The sequence below is a fragment of the Panthera pardus genome, unplaced genomic scaffold (assembly GCF_024362965.1).
Source record: "Panthera pardus isolate Hobbes unplaced genomic scaffold, ASM2436296v1 HiC_scaffold_6, whole genome shotgun sequence".
Taxonomy (NCBI): domain Eukaryota; kingdom Metazoa; phylum Chordata; class Mammalia; order Carnivora; family Felidae; genus Panthera; species Panthera pardus.
This window is the reverse complement of record NW_026526991.1, coordinates 78,385,193-78,394,254: the sequence shown is the minus strand read 5'-3', so window position 1 is coordinate 78,394,254 and position 9,062 is coordinate 78,385,193. Positions and strand designations below refer to the sequence as shown.

The 9,062-nt window shown below is 39.5% G+C and overlaps 1 pseudogene; it reads left to right on the top strand.

The window, feature by feature from the left end:
• Positions 1 to 6,338: 6,338 nt before the first annotated feature.
• Positions 6,339 to 6,885, top strand: LOC109268640 (60S ribosomal protein L9-like; annotated as a pseudogene).
• The last annotated feature ends 2,177 nt before the right edge of the window (positions 6,886 to 9,062 follow it).

Genomic DNA, 9,062 nt, shown 5'->3' with positions numbered 1-9,062 from the left:
ATGGGTAGAACATTAATTAAAATGAAGAGACATTTGGAGTATTCCAAGCAAGGCTTCTTGACTTGGGCTTTAGGGTTTGGCCTGGGAGAGAGGTACTCTATGAATTCCTTGAAAATGCAAGCAAAGTGTTGTTCATGTGAGCACACATATTCTTCTGGAGAGAATATTCTTAGCCTTCATCACACAAAGGGATCTGTAAGAAACCACCTTGCTTTTCTCTCATCCCCTTGGGCATAGCTGCTTTTATATTCCCTGGTATAGGTCTCTCTTCCAGGGTTACAGTCTTCTTTTTATTTTAATCTGAGCTATTTTTCAAACAGAATTAAGAGAAAGATCTACTTTACCTAAAGCACTAGGTTTCTTAGAGCGTGAAGAAGATAGTACCTATCTCTTCTTCCCCTTCTCTTTGTTCTCTGTTCCCATGACTTGCCTTGTTTTCCAAACTGTGGGCTCCTGAGAGCTTTTCTGGCAAATGGCCCTCTCTCCTGGGAATGGTGCCCTCTGGCATCAGTGAGCTCACTAATGCCTTCCTTTCTGGGCACTTTTCTTTTTTTCTTTTTTTTTCTTTTAGAAAGAGAGAGAGCACTCGAACTGGGGAGAGGGGCAGAGGGAGAGAAAGAGAGACTCTTAAGCCAACCGCACACTCAGTGCCGAGCCCCACGAGGGGCTCGATCCCACAACCCTGGGACCATGTCCTGAGTCAAAAATCAAAAGTCAGATGCTCAACCGATTGAGCCATCCAGGTGCCCCTGAGCTGTTTTCCAAGGAGGTGGATGGAATTTTACATGGAACAAATGTTATTTACACTCATATTTGCCACAGTTGGAAGGCTCTCAGTCTGTAAGGAATTGCTGTCAAGATTGTCAGTGAGAAAAAAAATGTTTTCACCCAACTACCTGCCCTATTTTTAAATGAGACACAGAGACTAAACCTAATAGAGTTAGAGGTCCATAGAGTTGAGAAATAATCATTTCCAACTTCCAACTCAATACAGTCATTATTCCTTCGTTAAATACACTTTCATTTGGAACCTACTCTATGCTGAGTATGGAGGATACGATGATGAGCAAGACAAAGTTTGAAAAAATTACTCACCATCTATTACTCATGTTACGTTTTAGAAATTGATTAGGTGCTATAATAGAGATGCATTCAGGGTGATATGGGACCTGAGATATTTTGCTTTTTTGATGTCATTTCAAGTGAGTGGTCACTGAGATTTTTGCCTGGATGCTTTTGGTTATCAAAGCACCTATCCTAGTTTCTAAATACCAATTCTTTCTTGACTGAGCTGAATTGTCTCTTGGTTACAAGTATATTGAGTATAAACACCCAAAATGTTAGGCTGGTGCATTAATTGAATGAAGTGAGGTTAACATTGGGTTATATATTCTAAGCAATATTGAACACATGAAAAAAGTACTTTCCTCTTTCAGGGGAAATATGCCTCTTTCCATTTTTCTTCTTGAGAAAGTCCTATTGGCCAGTGTTTTGATTTATCATGTTTAATAGTAATATAAACCCTGAAAATATTCCACTCTTCTCTTTACTGTGAGAAGAACATTAATGCATGAATAATGATACATGGCAGCTTTCAGTTAGAAACACAAGAGGATTTATAGAGATTATGGCACATCAGGAACATTTGTCTAAATGCATGCCCAGATAATCTATGCAGGCTGGCCCAGTGTTGCTAGCTCTTTTTATATTTCACAAGAAGCTAGAAGTAAGATTTTTCAAAATATAAAATCTGACTTTTCATGTTGGCATATTACACATAATAGCTAATCGAAATAAGTTCACAAACTAGACCTGGCCCTGGTACAGCCCATTTGCCACATATGAATAGACAATTGTCTTAGTAACTCCAAAGAGGAAACTTCCCCTTTGGGGCTTACTCAGAACAAACATATTCCTTCGGTATTGCTTTCATTCATTCATTCACTCATTCATTCATTCATTCTTCCATCTCTGTCCTCATGCCAAACATGGTGCTAGGTGCTGGGTATATAGATGAAATATGACAAAGACCATACCCTCAAAGAATTTGTTCTTAGTTCCATCTTTAATATTCTCTATGCTAAGCACTTTTTAAAGTTTATTTATTTATTTTGAGGGAGAGAGTGACTGGGGGAGAGGCAGAGTGAGAGGGAGAGAGAGAGAATCCCAAGCAGCTCAGAGCTGTCAGCTCAGAACCAATGCAGGGCTCAAACTGACAAACCGTGAGATAATGACCTGACCTGAAATCAAGAGTTGGATGCTTAACTGACTAAGCCACCCAGGCGTCCCTGTGCTGAGGCTTTTACCACACACTTAGAGCCTTGGAGAGTGATGTTTCCTCTCATAATCACCAGATTTTAACATTAGTCTGGAAGACTTAACCTCAAGAAGTATAAAACAATATAAATTTGGACACCATAAGGGCACTGAACCTAAATTCTCTTCTCTGAGGATAGGGACCTTGGGTCGTGTACTTCTCTCCAGGACTTTTGTGATTTCTGGAGCCATCCCACCACATATGGGCCTTCCTGATGGGGGATGGGAGGTTGGAGTTGCTTCCCCCAGTAACCCCCTGCCCTTTCCTTATCTCGTCTGGGTGGGCGGTACAGCAGTGGGTTATTCACACCACGGCTTAGTCTGGGTTAAGCCTCACTTCAGAGCAGATCCTACCCAGCATTTCATTTTTTTAGCCTCCGGTGGGAATATAATTACTTCCATTTATTTCAGTGGGAACAAAATGGAGTGGACAGCAAGCTCTCTTTTCTATTCCAATTAAATTGATTTGTTATCCTATAGTCTGAGATGTTCGAAATCTATAGGTTATAAGTTGTGGTATGTCAAGTGTTTAGAAGTAGCCTATGGCGGGGCGCCTGGGTGGCTCAGTCTGTTAAGCGGCCAACTTCGGCCCAGGTCATGATCTCACGGTCCCTGAGTTGGAGCCCTGCATCGGGCTCTGTGCTGACAGCTCAGAGCCTGGAGCCTGTTTCAGATTCTGTGTCTCCCTCTCTCTGACCCTCCCCCATTCATGCTCTGTCTCTCTCTGTCTCAAAAATAAATAAACGTTAAAAAAAAAAAAAAAGTTTTTAGAATTAGCATATGTCATCAACCAAATTACAAATCCACCATAATTATTTCCAATCATTCCAGTAGGAATGAAAATGGAGTGGTCAACAGGATCCCTGTTCTGTTCTATTTGGACTGATTTGTCAGACTATAGCTCAGAGTGTTTAAACTTCTGGAAATTGTAAGTTATGTATATAATCAGGAATTCTGTAACATTTTCAGACTTTCCCAGCAGGTGGTTGTTATATTCCAGGTGTACCATGAAACCCAAGGTTTCCAGATCTATTCAGTAATAAGCCATGTTATTACAATTGTCTATTCTGTGTACAATTCTCACTTTTAGAAATGGAAGCATTTCTAAATGCACTGATATTTAACTTTTTCTTTGAAACTATGGAACATCTCCTAGAAAAATGCATACCTACCCAATATTCTGAACATAATTTTAAGATATATGAAACTATAGCAGGTAAAAAGAACAAAACTGCAATGTTCTAATTACAGAATGATTGCCCTTCACTTCAAAACAGGAGGAAAGATAAGTATGGCCTCTACAGAAGGGAACAGCCCCATTTCTCAATATGAAAACAATTCTACTTTAAACGTAAAAGAAAGTTTTTGCAGCCTTGAGGGAATTTTTAAAATATCTTTTAAAAATAAACTTAGGGGCACCTGGCTGGCCCAGCAGGTTAAGCATCCAACTGTTGATTTCAGCTTAGGTCGTGATCTTGCAGTTTGTGAGTTCAAGCCCTCCATTGGGCTCCACGCTGAGAGTGTGGAGCCTGCTTGGGATTCTCTCTCCTCTCTCTGCCTCTCTCTGCCTCTCTCTCTCTCTCTCTCTCTCTCTCTCTCTCTCTCTCATTCTCTCTCCCTCTCTCAGTATAATTAAATAAATTTAAAAAATAAAAATATACTTAAAAACATAAATTTTACCAAATTGATAATGTTCAATGAAAAAAAATAGAAAATGAAGATAAACCATCCCAAAATAAGATTATTTATAGCCTCAAAACCAAAGAGAACTGCTATTAATATTTGATGTCTCTTTACTTTTTCTATGTACATAACACATTTTTACTAAAATAATTATAATTACTAAAATTATTGAGCATTTAATATATTCTAATCATGTTAGATGCATTGCCTTAATTAAACTCCGAACAACCATATTTGGTAGTTTCTGTTAATCTATTTTACACATGGTGGAATTGAGGCACAGAGAGGTATAGTAACTTATTTGGCTAGGAAATGCCACAATTGTGATTTGAACCTGGGAGCCTGACCCTAAAGACCATGCTCTCTCATGGTATTAATACTGTTTGAAAATCTTTTTATTCACTTAAAAATTTATTTTGGACATCTTCCCATGTCATTAAAAATTATATAACTACATCATTTTAAGACAATTGTGTAGTGTTTATTCACAAACATGTATCAACTGAGGGCTGATGGGGGATGGGAGGGAGGGGAGGGTGGGTGATGGGTATTGAAGAGGGCATCTTTTGGGATGAGCACTGGGTGTTGTATGGAAACCAATTTGACAATAAATTTCATATATTTAAAAAATTAAATTAAATTAAATTAAACAAACATGTATCATTATTTGTTGAATGCCCATTATTTGTTGAATTCATGATATACATTCTGGAAGTTGAGTCTTTTCTTATCTACTTAGTGATTAGGTTAGAATAGAGTTAAATTGCTAATAGACCTTATATTTACTTGTTATTTCTTAGTGAGCCACATTTCTTCTCAAATTAAAAGAATCTTGAACTTGATTTTTAGAAGTATGCGCCAGTGTTGTATTGAGGAATATTTCCATCCCATGGCTTCTTACCTCCTCTTATGCTCATTTGGTTTCTGGGGACCTGCACAATGCTGGTGAGAGAGACAGACATCATGGTGTTTGGGAGTGTGTTTGGTTTATGATCTCGTTTCCCTATCCCAAAGCTAGAGAAACTCTTATTTTCCTATTTTTATATCAAGTAGCAGGAATAATGTACAGAGACGTTCTCTTAACACACTGGATTTCAAATTTTCATTAAAAATATAGTACTAAACCTTTTGTCCAAATGTAATCTAATAGGGGACCCCATTGTAATAAATATTATTTATTTTGCTAGTACAAATGTATAAACTCAAAGTTTTAACACTTATTTATTATAAAATCAATCGGTAAGAACCACAAAGCTTTTTTGGTGAAGAAAAAAGTTTGGAATCGAAAAATACCTGTTAGCTGCAAACTTATATCTGTACCCAGTTTATTTCAGTCTTTATTTTGGCTGCACAGTATTGAGAAAACTCTTGCTTCACACAGACAAGTACTTGCAAAAGTTTGTTATGGCTTACCATGAATTTCTAAATATTCTTTACTTAGATCCAGACATATGAAAAAAAAAGTTTTAAGGATTTTGGTTTCAGAGTTGTGTCCTTAAACATAAATACCAACTACTTGCATTATTTATCTCAGAAATAATAGTAGAAAGTCCCAAGCACTTATGATAACCACTATTATTTCTAAAAAAAATACTATCAAAATGTATATCAGCTTGATTGTGGTGATTACTTCACAATGTGTTTGTATATCAAAACTTCAGGTTATTATACCTTAAATATATACATGTTTCATCTGTCACTTATACTTCAGTGAACCTGAAAACATATGATCAAAATGTATCATGCTAATTTATTTAGTTACATCAAACCTAACTAGGCTTCCAGCAACATAAGTATTCACGGAGCAGTTGTGTCTAATTGTTGCCTCTCATTGGAGTGTGTGTGTGGCTTGTATTCTGTTACACTACTTTACATGCACTGACACGGACAGGCCTGAGTGGTGAAGAGAGCTAGAACTCTATCTTCCTCATCAGGGACGCATTTTCGTTTAGAGTTTACATGAGGACACTGAGGTTTGTTGAGTTTAAGTGACTTGAGTTCAACCATGTAGGTGTGGATCTCTGTCATTATACTGTGAATCCTGGGCTCATTACACCTCTTTACAGCTTCTCCATGTGGATCCTGCAGCTTCTTGAGTGGGCATTTGTGGTGGCTGACTCAAGGCCTGGGTGGCCCTCTCTCTGAGCACCCCTAAAACCACTAGCTTTATTGTGAGCAGCAGCCCCTGACTATGGTGGTCCGTGAGCCTTGCCCGGGTCCACAGGTGTCGCTAACAGCCGAGTTGTACAAAATGTTAAGTACAGAGGGGGAAAAGAAAGGTGGTGGGAACGAGAAATGAGAAGCTGGTCCCGTTGCTCTTTGCTGCATCTACTGTGAGAATGAAGACCATTCTCAGCAATCAGGCTGTCGACGTTCCAGAAAACGTCGACATCACTCTGAAAGGATGCACTGTTATTGGGAGGCGCCCCAGAGGAACCTGCAAAGGGACTGGGATCACATGAATGTGGAACTCAGTCTTCTTGGAAAGAAAAAGAAGAGATTGACAAATGGTACAGAAAGAGAAAAGAACTGGCTTGTGTTTGCACTACCTGTGGTCATGTATAGAGCACGGTCAAGGGTGTCACACCAGGCTTCCATAACAAGATGAGGTCTGTGTATGCTTACTTCCCCATCATCGTTGTTATTCAGAATGGTTCTCTTGCGGAAATCCAAAATTTCTTGGGCGAAAAGTACATCCGCAGGGTTCAGATGAGGCCAGGTGTTGCTTGTTCTGTACCTCAAGCCCAGAAAGAGGAGGTAATTCATGAAGGAAATGGCCTTGAACTTGTATCCAACTCAGCTGCTTTGACTCAGCAAACCACAACAGTTAAAAACAAGGATTTCAGAAAAATTTTGCATGGTGTCTATGTTTCATCAGCACACTGATGAATAAGTTGTCCAGCCAGCTACAGAAATGGCAAGATGCCAAATAATTTTTAAGACTGATTTGTGATATTTTAATGATGAAATAAAAGCTATATTGATTTGGGACTTTTTCTTAGGAAAAAAGAGAAAGAGAGAGAGAGAGAGAGAAAGAAAGAGAAGCTGGTCTCTTTGTTGAGAGCAGTGAGCTGGGATCATCTGAGGTGCGTGAGGATGACACCTCCAGGACTATCCAGACTCATGATGCTGGCTCCCAGCAGGTGGATACACGCCTGCCCAAGACCTGTTTTTTTGTGGTAATTCAGCATGAGAATTAGGTGTAATTATGACTTTCAAAGATCCATCTTGTATCCTGTGTGATTTGGCTTCAGGCAAGCGATCACAGAAGGAAAGCTCTTGTGTTTATCACATACCACAATCACATGGCTGTCTCATAGCTGAAAATATACCAATGAAAAGCCACACACTTTGCCTTAAGCTCGTTTTCCTCATCCCCAGATGCTGCACCCTCCTCAGGTGCACCATCCAACCTATACTTTCCTTACAGCCTTCGTAGACCCTCTTACTCCTTCTCAGCGCGGTGTCCTTGGGCAGATACTTGTGGCTTGACAAGAAAGCAATGCGGCAAATAATAATTATCAAAGACACCAGTCATTAAGCCTGTTAGAACTGATGACATCAGTAATTAAGCCTATTAGAATGCCACAAACCGCACAGGAAGATCGGTTGATACTTTTTAGTCACATGTTCTATTCGTATAAGAACTATATTTAGCAGGGTATTTTCATTTTAAAAAATTAAGCATATGCATTTTTATCTGTAGTTTTTAATGATGAGAATGGTGAAGGCATATTAGAAGTTTAAGCACATACTGCAATTTTCTTCCCCTATTAACTCCATAAATAGCAGCCATTTGATGTGCAGACTTTTAAGTTTTTAATGGCAGTAATTATAAGGCCTTATCTCTTTTGAACTTTTTCTTTGTTGCAATTGATTTATTCTCCTGCCTTTTTGGATTCATAATTTTATCTAAAAAAAAAAAAAAAAAGTTTCCTGACTTTATTCTCTTTGTCATGAAGAAGACAGACATGTTATTGAGTGGCAACAAGCTGGGATGAGTCATTACATTCTGATCACCTTCCTGCCAGGGCATGTAATCCTTGGAGACTTTTGAAGAGCTTGGCACGCTGTCGTTTCTCTGTAAATCCCAGGGAGTGAAATAGAGGCAAGGAACCCCATTATCACTTTGACTCGAGCTTGCATTTGACTGCAAAGGCCCAGGAGTGCCCTGAGAGCCGTGAGTCAGAGGACCTCTCCTTACCTGGAATGAGAATGACTTTCCTCTCTTTAGTCTCAGCTGATGCAAGTAATTGCATTGTCTGCCTAACTTTCCAGAGACTGACCCTTTACCCCTCTTGATTCCCACTTCTTTCTTGTATCCACCTTATCTTTGCCTCCTAACTTCTTTCTGCTTTGCCTCACTGACAGCAGAAGGATTTGACAAGTGACTGCGCATGTGCTATCTAATTTGGTCTGGCCAGAGCTATTTTAATGTCCCCGTGAAGTGTGAAACTGTCCCCACTGAAGTCTCATCTCCTCTGGTCTCAGAACTCTCCAGCCCCCACTGTTACCTACACTCCTTTGTCTCTTCTTCATCCTGCCACTGTTGAACCAGGCAGTTTCTCAAAGAGGATAATTGTCTCTTTTGTTCTCTGAATAATCCTTCTTGACCTTCTTCATAATGAACTGACACAAGCCTTATGGAAGGGATAATACTGCCGGTATCTGGTTCAGAAGGCCTATAACTCATAGTTTCAAATTCTGTGCTCTTCAACACATTTGATGCTTACACCCAGCAGCTCTGCATATGGATATTGGGGAACATCATCAAAAAGAAGTGACTCTGGGCTGGGCCCAGGGAACTGAAAGGCTCTTCACTCCCTTTCCTGTCCTTAGAATGTACTTCCCACTTGCCTTTCCCTCTCCCAAAGGCTGCTCCAAGGACATAGCCTTCAGCTGGCGATCTGGTATTAAAAACACCTACAGGGCATATGTAACTGAGCCCAGTTAGGGCCTCTTTATAAACTTTTAAGATTTGGAGCGTGGGCACAGGGATCCATTTGTCTTGCTTCCGGCCCAAGACAAGCCTCACATGTAAGTTCTCTTTGCTATTATTAAAA